Source organism: Arachis duranensis, chromosome 2 (genome assembly GCF_000817695.3).
Source record: "Arachis duranensis cultivar V14167 chromosome 2, aradu.V14167.gnm2.J7QH, whole genome shotgun sequence".
Lineage (NCBI taxonomy): Eukaryota > Viridiplantae > Streptophyta > Magnoliopsida > Fabales > Fabaceae > Arachis > Arachis duranensis.
The window spans coordinates 16,393,608-16,403,986 of NC_029773.3; positions in this window are offsets into that span (position 1 = coordinate 16,393,608).

Sequence of the window (10,379 nt, forward strand, 5' to 3'; positions counted from 1 at the left end):
AGTCAAACACGACAGCTTCGGCCACAACAGCAGATCTCATCCGAGATCGACCTTAAGTTTCAGGTAATCCCCGGAACACTTTCCATGGTGATGCATTTGGATGAATAAACCTTTTCCCTAGTAACTCATCTTATTGCTTCTTCAATTCTATGAGTTCTAATAGTGACATGCGATAAGGTTCTATAGAAATTGGTATGGCTCTAGGTACCAAGTCAATATTGAACTCTATCTCTCACTAAGTAGGGAACTCATGTATATCTTTTGGAAAATCATCGGAAAACTCCTTCACCACTCGGATCCATTCTAAGCTTGGTTCATTACCATTTGAGCTAGCTGCAAACAGAACATACCCATCACATTCATTCCCATTATAGGTAACTCTTGCAAAATTTAAATAGAAATCATGGGATATAATTGGTCAAGTATGCACATCATCAGATAAAATAATGGCAGTCCTTTCAAAACAATCAAAGAAGACATGGTGTTTAGATAACCAATCTAATGCTAGGATAATGTCCAAACCACGCAAAGGCAAACAAATCAGGTCATTTATAAAAGTTCTACCTTTAATGTTAAACGTTACTTGTTGGCACATCAAACTAGTTAAAGCATTCTTGGATGTAGGTGTATAAACAATCAAATCAAAGTCCAACTCAGAGAAATCTAATCCTAACTCACGCGCAGTAGTTAGAGAAATAAAGGAATGCGATGCACCCGAATCATACAGAATAGTTAGAAATTGAGTCTTGACATAGCACTGACCTTGGGTAAGGGAGTCTGAATGCATAGCATCATCAGCAGTCATAGCAAATACTCATCTTTCTTGTTGAGTTCTAGCTGAATCCTGAGTATACCTCTTTGGACAATTCCTGGCCAAGTGTCCAGGTTCTCCACAAGGATAGCAGCTAGTTTATCCGAGCTGGCAAGGCCTGTTACCGTGCTCCCTTCCACACTGCCTACACACAAGGCTTATCTATGCCTACTGAGGTTGTTTGCCATTGTCCTGCCTTGGTTTGCCTCCACTACCACCCGTAGTGCGAGCATGAATATTTCCAAATTGTAGATTCTTATACTATGGTACACCAGGTGTCTTAAAAGTTGTCCTCCGTGGATACCAGCCTTGGTTGTAAACATTTCTGGGTGCAAATCTCTGACGACTTGTTTTGCCTGTTGTTACTTTCTTAGCACAATCTTCTACTAACTTACTCTTGTTAACTAACTCCACAAAGTTACATTCTCCAATGCAACTACTGAACTTATCAAATCCTCAAAAGTCTTCCTTCAAACTTCAGACACTTCCATTCTTCAAAATCAGCTAGTTTTCCTTAACAAATCTTAGAAAAGCGATACAAATCTTCAAATTTTTTGATATACTCAACAACTAACATACTTTCATGTCTCAACTACATTAATTCCATTTCTTTGGTAGCACGAACTGTCCTAGAGAAATATTTTTTATAGAATTCTTTCTTAAAGACATCCCAAGGAATCTCACTTTCATCTTGTTGTAACAATCATTGTATCCCCTTCCACTAATATTCGGCCTTTCTTTCTAGCATATAAGTTGCAAACTCCACATGCTGTCCCTCCGGAACATGCTGCGCTCGTAGCGATCTTTCAATGACTTGGAACTATTTATCAGCCTTAATTGCAACTATTGTTCCTTTAAACTTCAGCGGGTTTACTTTCAGAAGAGAAATAAAGGTCATAGGTTTATCCTGTTGCATCAGGTCATCCTTATCATTTCTGTTATTCTTTCTGTTTCCATTTTTATTCCTCACCCCCAAACAATTAACTGCCTTAGCAGCAACAACCATGGCCTCCTGCACAGCTTCAGCCACAGTGTTCATTGTGGCCATAAAGGTTTTCTCTTCCCTCATCTGGTTATCACTAGGGGTTCCTCCCCATGCACTCTGTCTTTGGAAACTCATCGTGGTCTTGTTCACACCAAACAATCATTATTAAGGTGATCAGTCTTAACACTTCAAGTTAAGTGTGAACATTCCCAAAATGAATACACAAAAACGATCATGCAACATATATCACTGGGATATCCTATCAGCATGTGACACATAACAGTGTATGCAATGAAGCATGATTAAATCCATTCCCCAGGCCCTACTAAGGATGAATTGCTCTGATACTAAATTGTAACAACCCAACTCCTGGTATGTCATGATCATACTAGAAGTCGAATGCTATTAACTTGTCTTTCTACTTTGTAACTAATGACATATTATATGAGCATGTTACCTTGTTAAAACATTCATTATTACGGGTAATTTTTTTAAAACATTTGTAGAATAAATATAACAAGCTATTCATAACAAGCATTGACCAAAATATAAATATAACTAGAACAACAGATAATTAACTCATAATGCACATTATATACAATGTCACATATACACCCAGTTAGTTCACACGCTTTCATAGCCTCTACAAGTAAATATGTACATATATAGACGTATGACACTCCAGGGATTGGCCAATAGAAAAAGCCTCTAAACTGGTGTCTAGGCTAACCTAGCAACTCTAAACACACCTAATCTCTCGATTGTACTAACAAAAGTAAGGGAATACTCAATGTTGATACTAAGTTGAGGTGCCATCAAGACTGCCACCATACACTCACTACCATAGTCATATATCACCATTAGGCAGGTCTTCGTGGGGCCCACTTACCAGTTGGTCTCTCCCTGATGACGACTACCCTTCCTCAGGATCCTCTTCTGGCGCTACCAAAATATCCTCAATCCCACCAGCGTGAACAGGGCTATTAGCATATATCGGTGCAAGAACCTTTTCAAGAGGTCCAAACTGGTCCTCCAACTAGGCAGCTGGAGAAGGTGGAATAAATGGCTTCATCAGTAAATCTCACTCAAGAGGTATCGCTGGTAATATGCATTAGCAGAATCAAATTCAGGTACATGTGCATCCATTAAATTAGGCTCAAGTGCCGCCTGATTCATCGGTTGTGTAAGGAAAAGATATGGACCGTTAGGAAAAGGGTGCCCTGGCACGTCTGGATGTAACCAAGATAATGGAAACTCGTATGGTGCGTCTAGGTCAAAATTTGGGCTATTTAATGGGTGCTGAAAAGGATGATCTCTCATAATGTAAAGACAGTACGAAGATCCACAACTATAACATAGTAACTCTCGAATACCGGATTTTTGTAGATGTAGAATGCTCAAGCTCGTAGAATAGGACTCCTATCTCCATCTAAAGGAAAAAAAAAGGAGTAAGAACTAGGAAGTCTTTAGTAAGATCGTGGTAGTTAGTTAAGTTCATTATTTCCTTTGTTATTACCAGACAACAGAGTATCACAGAGAATATAAACAACAAAAAGAGAAAATAGAGGACAAAACACAAACAAAGAAATACAAAAAATAGAATACAATCAGAGATTACATAACAGAGGATGATGTTCACACAAGTCACAAGTATGATGCATGTCTAACCCTATTGCAGGTCATGAGCTCATTTGTCGGTTACAAACTCACTCCCGATGTTACCCAGCAGCTGGTCAGGTACGGCTTTCTAGTTGGCATACTCACTGTAAGTATCCTCTTTGTCTTCCAGAATGGCCATTGCTAGTCGATGTATGCCTAATAAATATCAACTTTAAGCATCCTCTTTGTCTTATAGGAACATCGTTATAGCTGGTTTTATATTAAAGATACCTCTGCGGGCAACATTTGTCTCAGTCGGTAGGTACAACCCTACAACTAATATCCCTAGAAAGCATTCTGAGTGGTCGCACCACCATATATCTGCATGCCTCGAGCAGCATATGATCAACTCATAAATTTCATTGTTCATTGTTAATATTTCGTTTTCGTTTACTATCTTCTTTTCTTCTTTGTTTTCTCATCCTGTTTTTGCCTCTCCCTCGTTGTTCTAACGTTGTTTCTTTTTTGTTTTCTCATCTTGTTCTTACCTCTCCTTAAATGTTCTACCTTCCATTCTTCTTTATTTTTTTAATATGTTCTTTCCTTTCCTTAGGTATTTTATAAAGAGAATAATAAGATTCTAGACTTTAAATTGTCTTTCTAAGATTTTTAAGAAGAATTATCATTTTGTCCCTAGTCTTTACGTGAAATTACCATTTAGCCCTTCTATTATTATATTATTATTAATATTTTAATATTATCAATAAAATACTATTATTTAATATTTTATTATTAAAACTTAATTTAATATTATTTTATCTTTTAACTTTTAAAAATTACAGTTTAACCCCAAAATTTGTATCTATTTAGATCCCAAACATTTCTATAATTAAAATTTTGTCTCAATATTTTTATATAATTACTAAAATATTCCTATATTTTTTCATAATGGCCAAAATATTCCTACACTTTTTATAAAATTTCAATTTTGTTCCTGAATTTTTATTAATAGCCAAAATACCCCTATACTTTTAAAATTATCCTTTTATCCTTAATCTTTTAATTATTTATCTTTGTATCCTTGATGAATCATGCCATGCCATCCATGTATGCATGCAGCCGAACCATGAACTATGCTTTATCATGGTTTTAAATCTTGATTTTCAACAAGTTTTTCAAACTTTTTGGTAATCAATTTTTATCACTTTTCATCACAACATCCAACCACCATTTTTCCATGAAAACCTTCATGTTTTCAAGCTTAAAAGCATATCATTTAAGCTTGAAAACAGTTCAATTTTCAAGATGCATCATGAAACTGAAATTACCAAGCTTTTAAACACCAAAATGATAACACAAATCAAGCATATAACATCCAATTTCAAACATCAAACAGCAATTTAATTAACATATAGAAGCAACATAATTAATCCATAACAAATTTAGCCAACTCAACCTCTTGATTCAGCCACCAAAAATTGGTTTCACATAAGGTTCCTAACTCACTTTTTCACCTAGTTTTTAATCAAAACAACCTTTTAAACCTTGATGCACATAATACTGAATATTTTTCAGAGTTTTAGGAAAAATTTTCTCACTTTGCTTGAACTAAAAATAGAGGTTTCTTGGTCCACAAGGTACCTAGACAAGAATTCCTAAGAGAAAATAGGAAAAGCAACAAGTTTTACCATGATTAGCCATGGTCGAACCATACAAGGAGGAAGAACAGCCATCAAACCTTGACTTATCTTATGAAAACTGATATGAATATGAAGAGAAGGAAAAGATGAACACTTTAATCGGTTTAGATTTTTGATGGAATTTTTGGAGCTCAAAAGAACCGAGTTTAAAACTTGAACATCAATGGTTTTTCTCTCAAGAATTCTGTTAAGGAAAAAGAGAAAAGAAGGTGGTGGAAGCTTTCCTTGGTGAGGCCGTGTACTTAGGGTGCTTAGTCACTAAGTTTAAATGTAAAAATATCAGTAAAAGGATAATTACTAAAGCTAGATGTATTAGAACACAAGTAATTACATTCCTAGAGGTAAATACATGAGCTATTAGTATAAACACTAGTAACTTGGTTATCTCGGAGATAAAATATTTATTATGAAGTATTAGCATATCTAAGTTCACTGGAGAGTGCTGGCATCAGCCTGTGCCGGTAGATTTTGAGCTCGATTATAATATTATTAAACTTATCTCTATTTTAACTAAGGTGAGCAAAATAATATAATAATAATAATATGTTATTATTTTTTATTTAGGTCTGGCTCGTCGAACTGAGTCTAACCATGTAAATAAGAATTTTGAAATTCCTAACCGAAGTGGCTCAAAAAGTAAATTTTTTGCGACTTAATCGACGTGCTTGCTTAACATTAGTAGATGTGTGTGCTTCATGATGATGCAATGCTGACACAATAGAGGTGCTTGCTTACCTAATGATGATGTAGTGGAGGTGCATGCTTCACTGAATTTCTAAAAGAAAATCTGTTTCTTCAGAAAAAGATTCCCTTTTTTTTTGAAAACTATGCTGCTACAATTCTCATACTCAGAAAACTTAAGTGCATATATGCATAACATCAAAATCCAAAATGCGCATAAAAATGACTCTCCAAACGAATGTTAGCATGCTAGTGTATGTGCCACATCTGTTACATTTATCTTCGTTTGGACTAAGAATTTGATAATTGTCTTTAAATTTCTTTTTGCTTTTACTATTATAATCTTTCCACCTCATGTTTCCTCAAGTTCTTCAACCCTAAAAATAATTATTTGTACTCAATGTATAGCTTAATGACTAACACTTTGTTCATGTTTGATAGTATATTGGAAGTAGCGGTGAACGCGGATCAGATCAGATTAGATATGACCAAAATCTTGATCCAATTCGTACTAAAATCATCGAATTGAATTTGATCTAATATCCAATTTTTTTTAACTTGAATCCGATTGGATATCGGATATTGGATATATTCACAAAATATAAAAATATTTTAAAAAACTTATTTTTATTAAAAAATATCAATAAAATCCTTTTTTAAATATTATTAAACATATTTTTCTTAAATAATTTTTTTTAAATAATAAAAATAAAATAATACAACATATATGATTATTATTAGTTAAAATAAAACATAAAAAGAATATTTACTTATCATTTTTATTTTTTTATTTTTGGCGGATTTGCACGGAAACCTACTTAAAATCCACAATAAGATCCTATTAATGTGTGGATCGGATCAGATCGAATTCAGACAAATATTGCGGATATGCATATCGAATTCGATCCATAAATACCCCTAATATTTGGAAGCGTTTCTTACACTTATTTTTGTCAGTCATATACATTGTTTGAAATTGAATCAACTTACTAAATATTAACACAAATTGTCTATAAAAAATATTTGTCATTTTTTTAATATTTGATGATCTATACTTTAACATAATATATTTTTAAATTTTTTAAATAATATTACAAAAGAAACAATAACACATAAATTCTCATAAACAGAACTCACACTCGGATGTTGGAATTAAAATTTAAGTATTGTTGATATACTTTAAAACTAACACCACCCTCTATTCTATTATATTCTCTTATTCAACTCAATTTTTTCCTGTACTAAAACTTAGGGGTGGTAGGGTCGAACTCGTTGGGTCGATTCGTTAAACCCGCTAAAAAAGCGGATCGGACTAGAATTTAGAGCCCGTTAAATTAAAAAAAACCCGCCAAATCCGCATCGTCAAATTAGCGGGTTTTAGCGGGGCTGGGCGGGGACAGTTCGCCGGACCGAAAATAATTTTGTTTTCTTTTTTTTATTAAATAAAAGAATGATTACTATTATAAAATTAATAATTATAGAATTTTTAAACACTTTTTTTTATTTTTTGTTTATATTCTTCTTTTAGTTATTAACTTTATTTATTTTATTTTACAATTTCGTATATATGTTCAAATTATGTGACTTATTTTTTAAAATAAAGATAATTCTATTGATAAATATTATTTTGAACAATTTTATTGAAGTTAAAAATTAAAAAAATAGTGAAAAAATTATATTATAATTTAATTATTTTTTATTTGTATTTAATTTTTTAATTATTATTTTTTGGTTAATTATAATAAATTTTATTTTTCAAAAAAAAAAGTCAAGCGGACTATCCTGCCGACCCGCCAATCCGCCATAAAGCGGAACGGACTAGCATTTTAAACCCATTTTAGTTAGCGGGGTGGGCCGTCTGCCCCGTTTTAAGGGTGGGTCTAGGCAAAACTGGAACGGGTTGGAACGAGTCGACCCACTTTACCACCCCTACTAAAACTATAAAATTACAATATAAGAGAATCGAGAACAAAAACAAGTAGCAAACGAACATCACCTTTCACTTTTTTCTCTTAGTCAATTGTTTTTCCCTTAATAAAGCTATAACAAAAGAGAATGAAGAACAATAACAGAAAGGAAAATAATAGACGACAAAAACGAAAAAAAAGCCCTAATTAATCTATTTTAATATCAAGTTTTTTAAACATATATTTTTTTCTACGCATTGACAACTTGCCCCCGCAAAATAATATTTGCCCCCAGTGAAATGATAATTCGCTCTCAACAATTTGTCTTTTTTAATAATTTAAAAAATATTTAAAGAGAATACACCCCAATGTATTTCTTTTAAAAAGTTAAAAAATTTATTTTGCTACAGAATTTTGTATTTTTCTAAAAACAAAAAAAATATACGAATTCATCCTTGACGAATTGTGTTTCAACAAGATTAAAAAATTGCAACCCAACCCTGACGTTTTGTCTATTCACAAATTCAGTAATATTAGGAGGGGAAAAAAATTACTTTATTTAATATTCATTCATTATTATTAAAATTAATAAATATTAAATAAAAAAATTAATTATTTTTAATTAATTTTTTTATTATTAAATATTTCTATTGCAAATCACTATAAAAATCTCTTTTTTTACGCTATATTTAGAAAAATTTTAAATAATTCCATATTTAAAAATTTGTCTCTTATATAATCACATTTCACTTTTTTAATTTTGATATGAAACCAGTATCGTGTATACCAATATTATTAGAGTCTGGCATGTTTCACTAGGGCGCAGTGGCTGTGATAAAAAAATCAGATGATCAGATTTCAAAAAAAGTAATCGAACGGTCAAATTACAAATTTTGGGATTACACATATTATTTAAATAATAATTAAATTAATTGTTATTATAAATATCTATTCTATTATATAAAAATCAGATGTCTGCACTTAATGATGAAGTTAACATGGCATGTTTCGGAGAGTATTTTTTTATTTAATTGTTTTAACTCATTCAATACAATTTATTGCATTGAATTAATTATATTAACTAATTGATTTGATTAGATATTTAAATATTTCTTTTTTTAATATAATTTATTATAATTTATATTACTTAATTAATTATACTACATTAATTATAATTCGTTATATTAGTGAATTAGTCTTTTCATTTATAAAGTCTAAAATAAAATAAATAAATTATTATTTATTCTAATTAAATTTATTTATATACTATATATGAATTAACGTCTATTCTATTATATTATATAAAAATCGAATTTCTACACTTAATGATAGAGCTGACGTGGCATGCTTATGAGAGTGTTTCTCGATTTATTTCTTTTAACTTATTAAATATAATTTATTATGAGATTAATTATATCAACTAATTGATTTGATTAGATATTTAAATATTATATAATAATTATAATTTATATCAATTTGTTTTAATAGTATTTTCTAATTTATTTCTTTTAATATTTTGGTAGTATTTTTTAATTTATTAAATCAAATTCGGTATAAATTATGTATATTAATTGATTGATTTGATTAAATTATTAATAATTAAAATAATAAATCTATAAATAAAATAAGCAATTGAGATATTTTTAATTAATAATTAAATCAAATTAAATTATATGTATTAAGTCAAATTCAAATCATGTGAATTAAATACTAAACTAAAATATGATAATTTTTTGCTTATTCAAATTAAATACAATAAATACAAATTAATTTTGTTTGATAATGATGATTTTTTGGTCTTCTATATATAGACGGCCAAACAAAATGATAAGAATCATCATTTTTATCACTCTTACTATTTTAACTCTTCTTTTCTTCTTTTTTTTTATGTAAAATTTTTTTATGGATAAATGAGAAGGTATGGATAAATAGTATTTAATTGATTGTTTGTTTATAACTCGAAAATGTCTTAATTTATGCATTACCGTTGCTAATGGAATTGGACGACAATGTGCTCGGCATACTTGTAGCTTAAGAAATCAGGTCATGTGTTCGAGGTGCACCGATGCAAACTTTTGGAGCTGCTGACTGCCGTTGAATTCATCGTATAGCTGGAGCAAATTATGATATAGTGAAAAAACGTTTATGCATGCATGCTATTCTTCTTTATATTTATATATGTATCCCTCTATTTTTACAATTCACATCTTTATATATTAGATTCTTTTTGACATTATTTAAATTTGATTTTTTTCTATTTTTACGCTTCTAATTATTTTTTGTCTTAATATTTTGTTCTCATCAATTTCTATATTTTATTTTAGGTTAACTTTGTGGTTCAAATATAATCATTTATGTTATTATTAAATGTTATAAAATTGACCTGATATTAACAATAAATAATTCGAAAAAGATATTTTTTGAAACAATTCTCCTAAATTTAAATTGTTACGTTAAACAGATGATGATAAATATTTTTGTATTAAATCTCTTATAAAAAAAACTTATAAAAATGTTATGTTATATAATATAATTTGATTATATATTTTTTTATCTTCAATCTAAATTATTTGAATTGGCATACCATTTATTTTTAAATTTAATTAAATATCTAAATATCTTACAATTTAATATAATTTAATTTATATAAATACATGATTTTAATATTTATGTAATAAATTTTAGAGATATTTTTG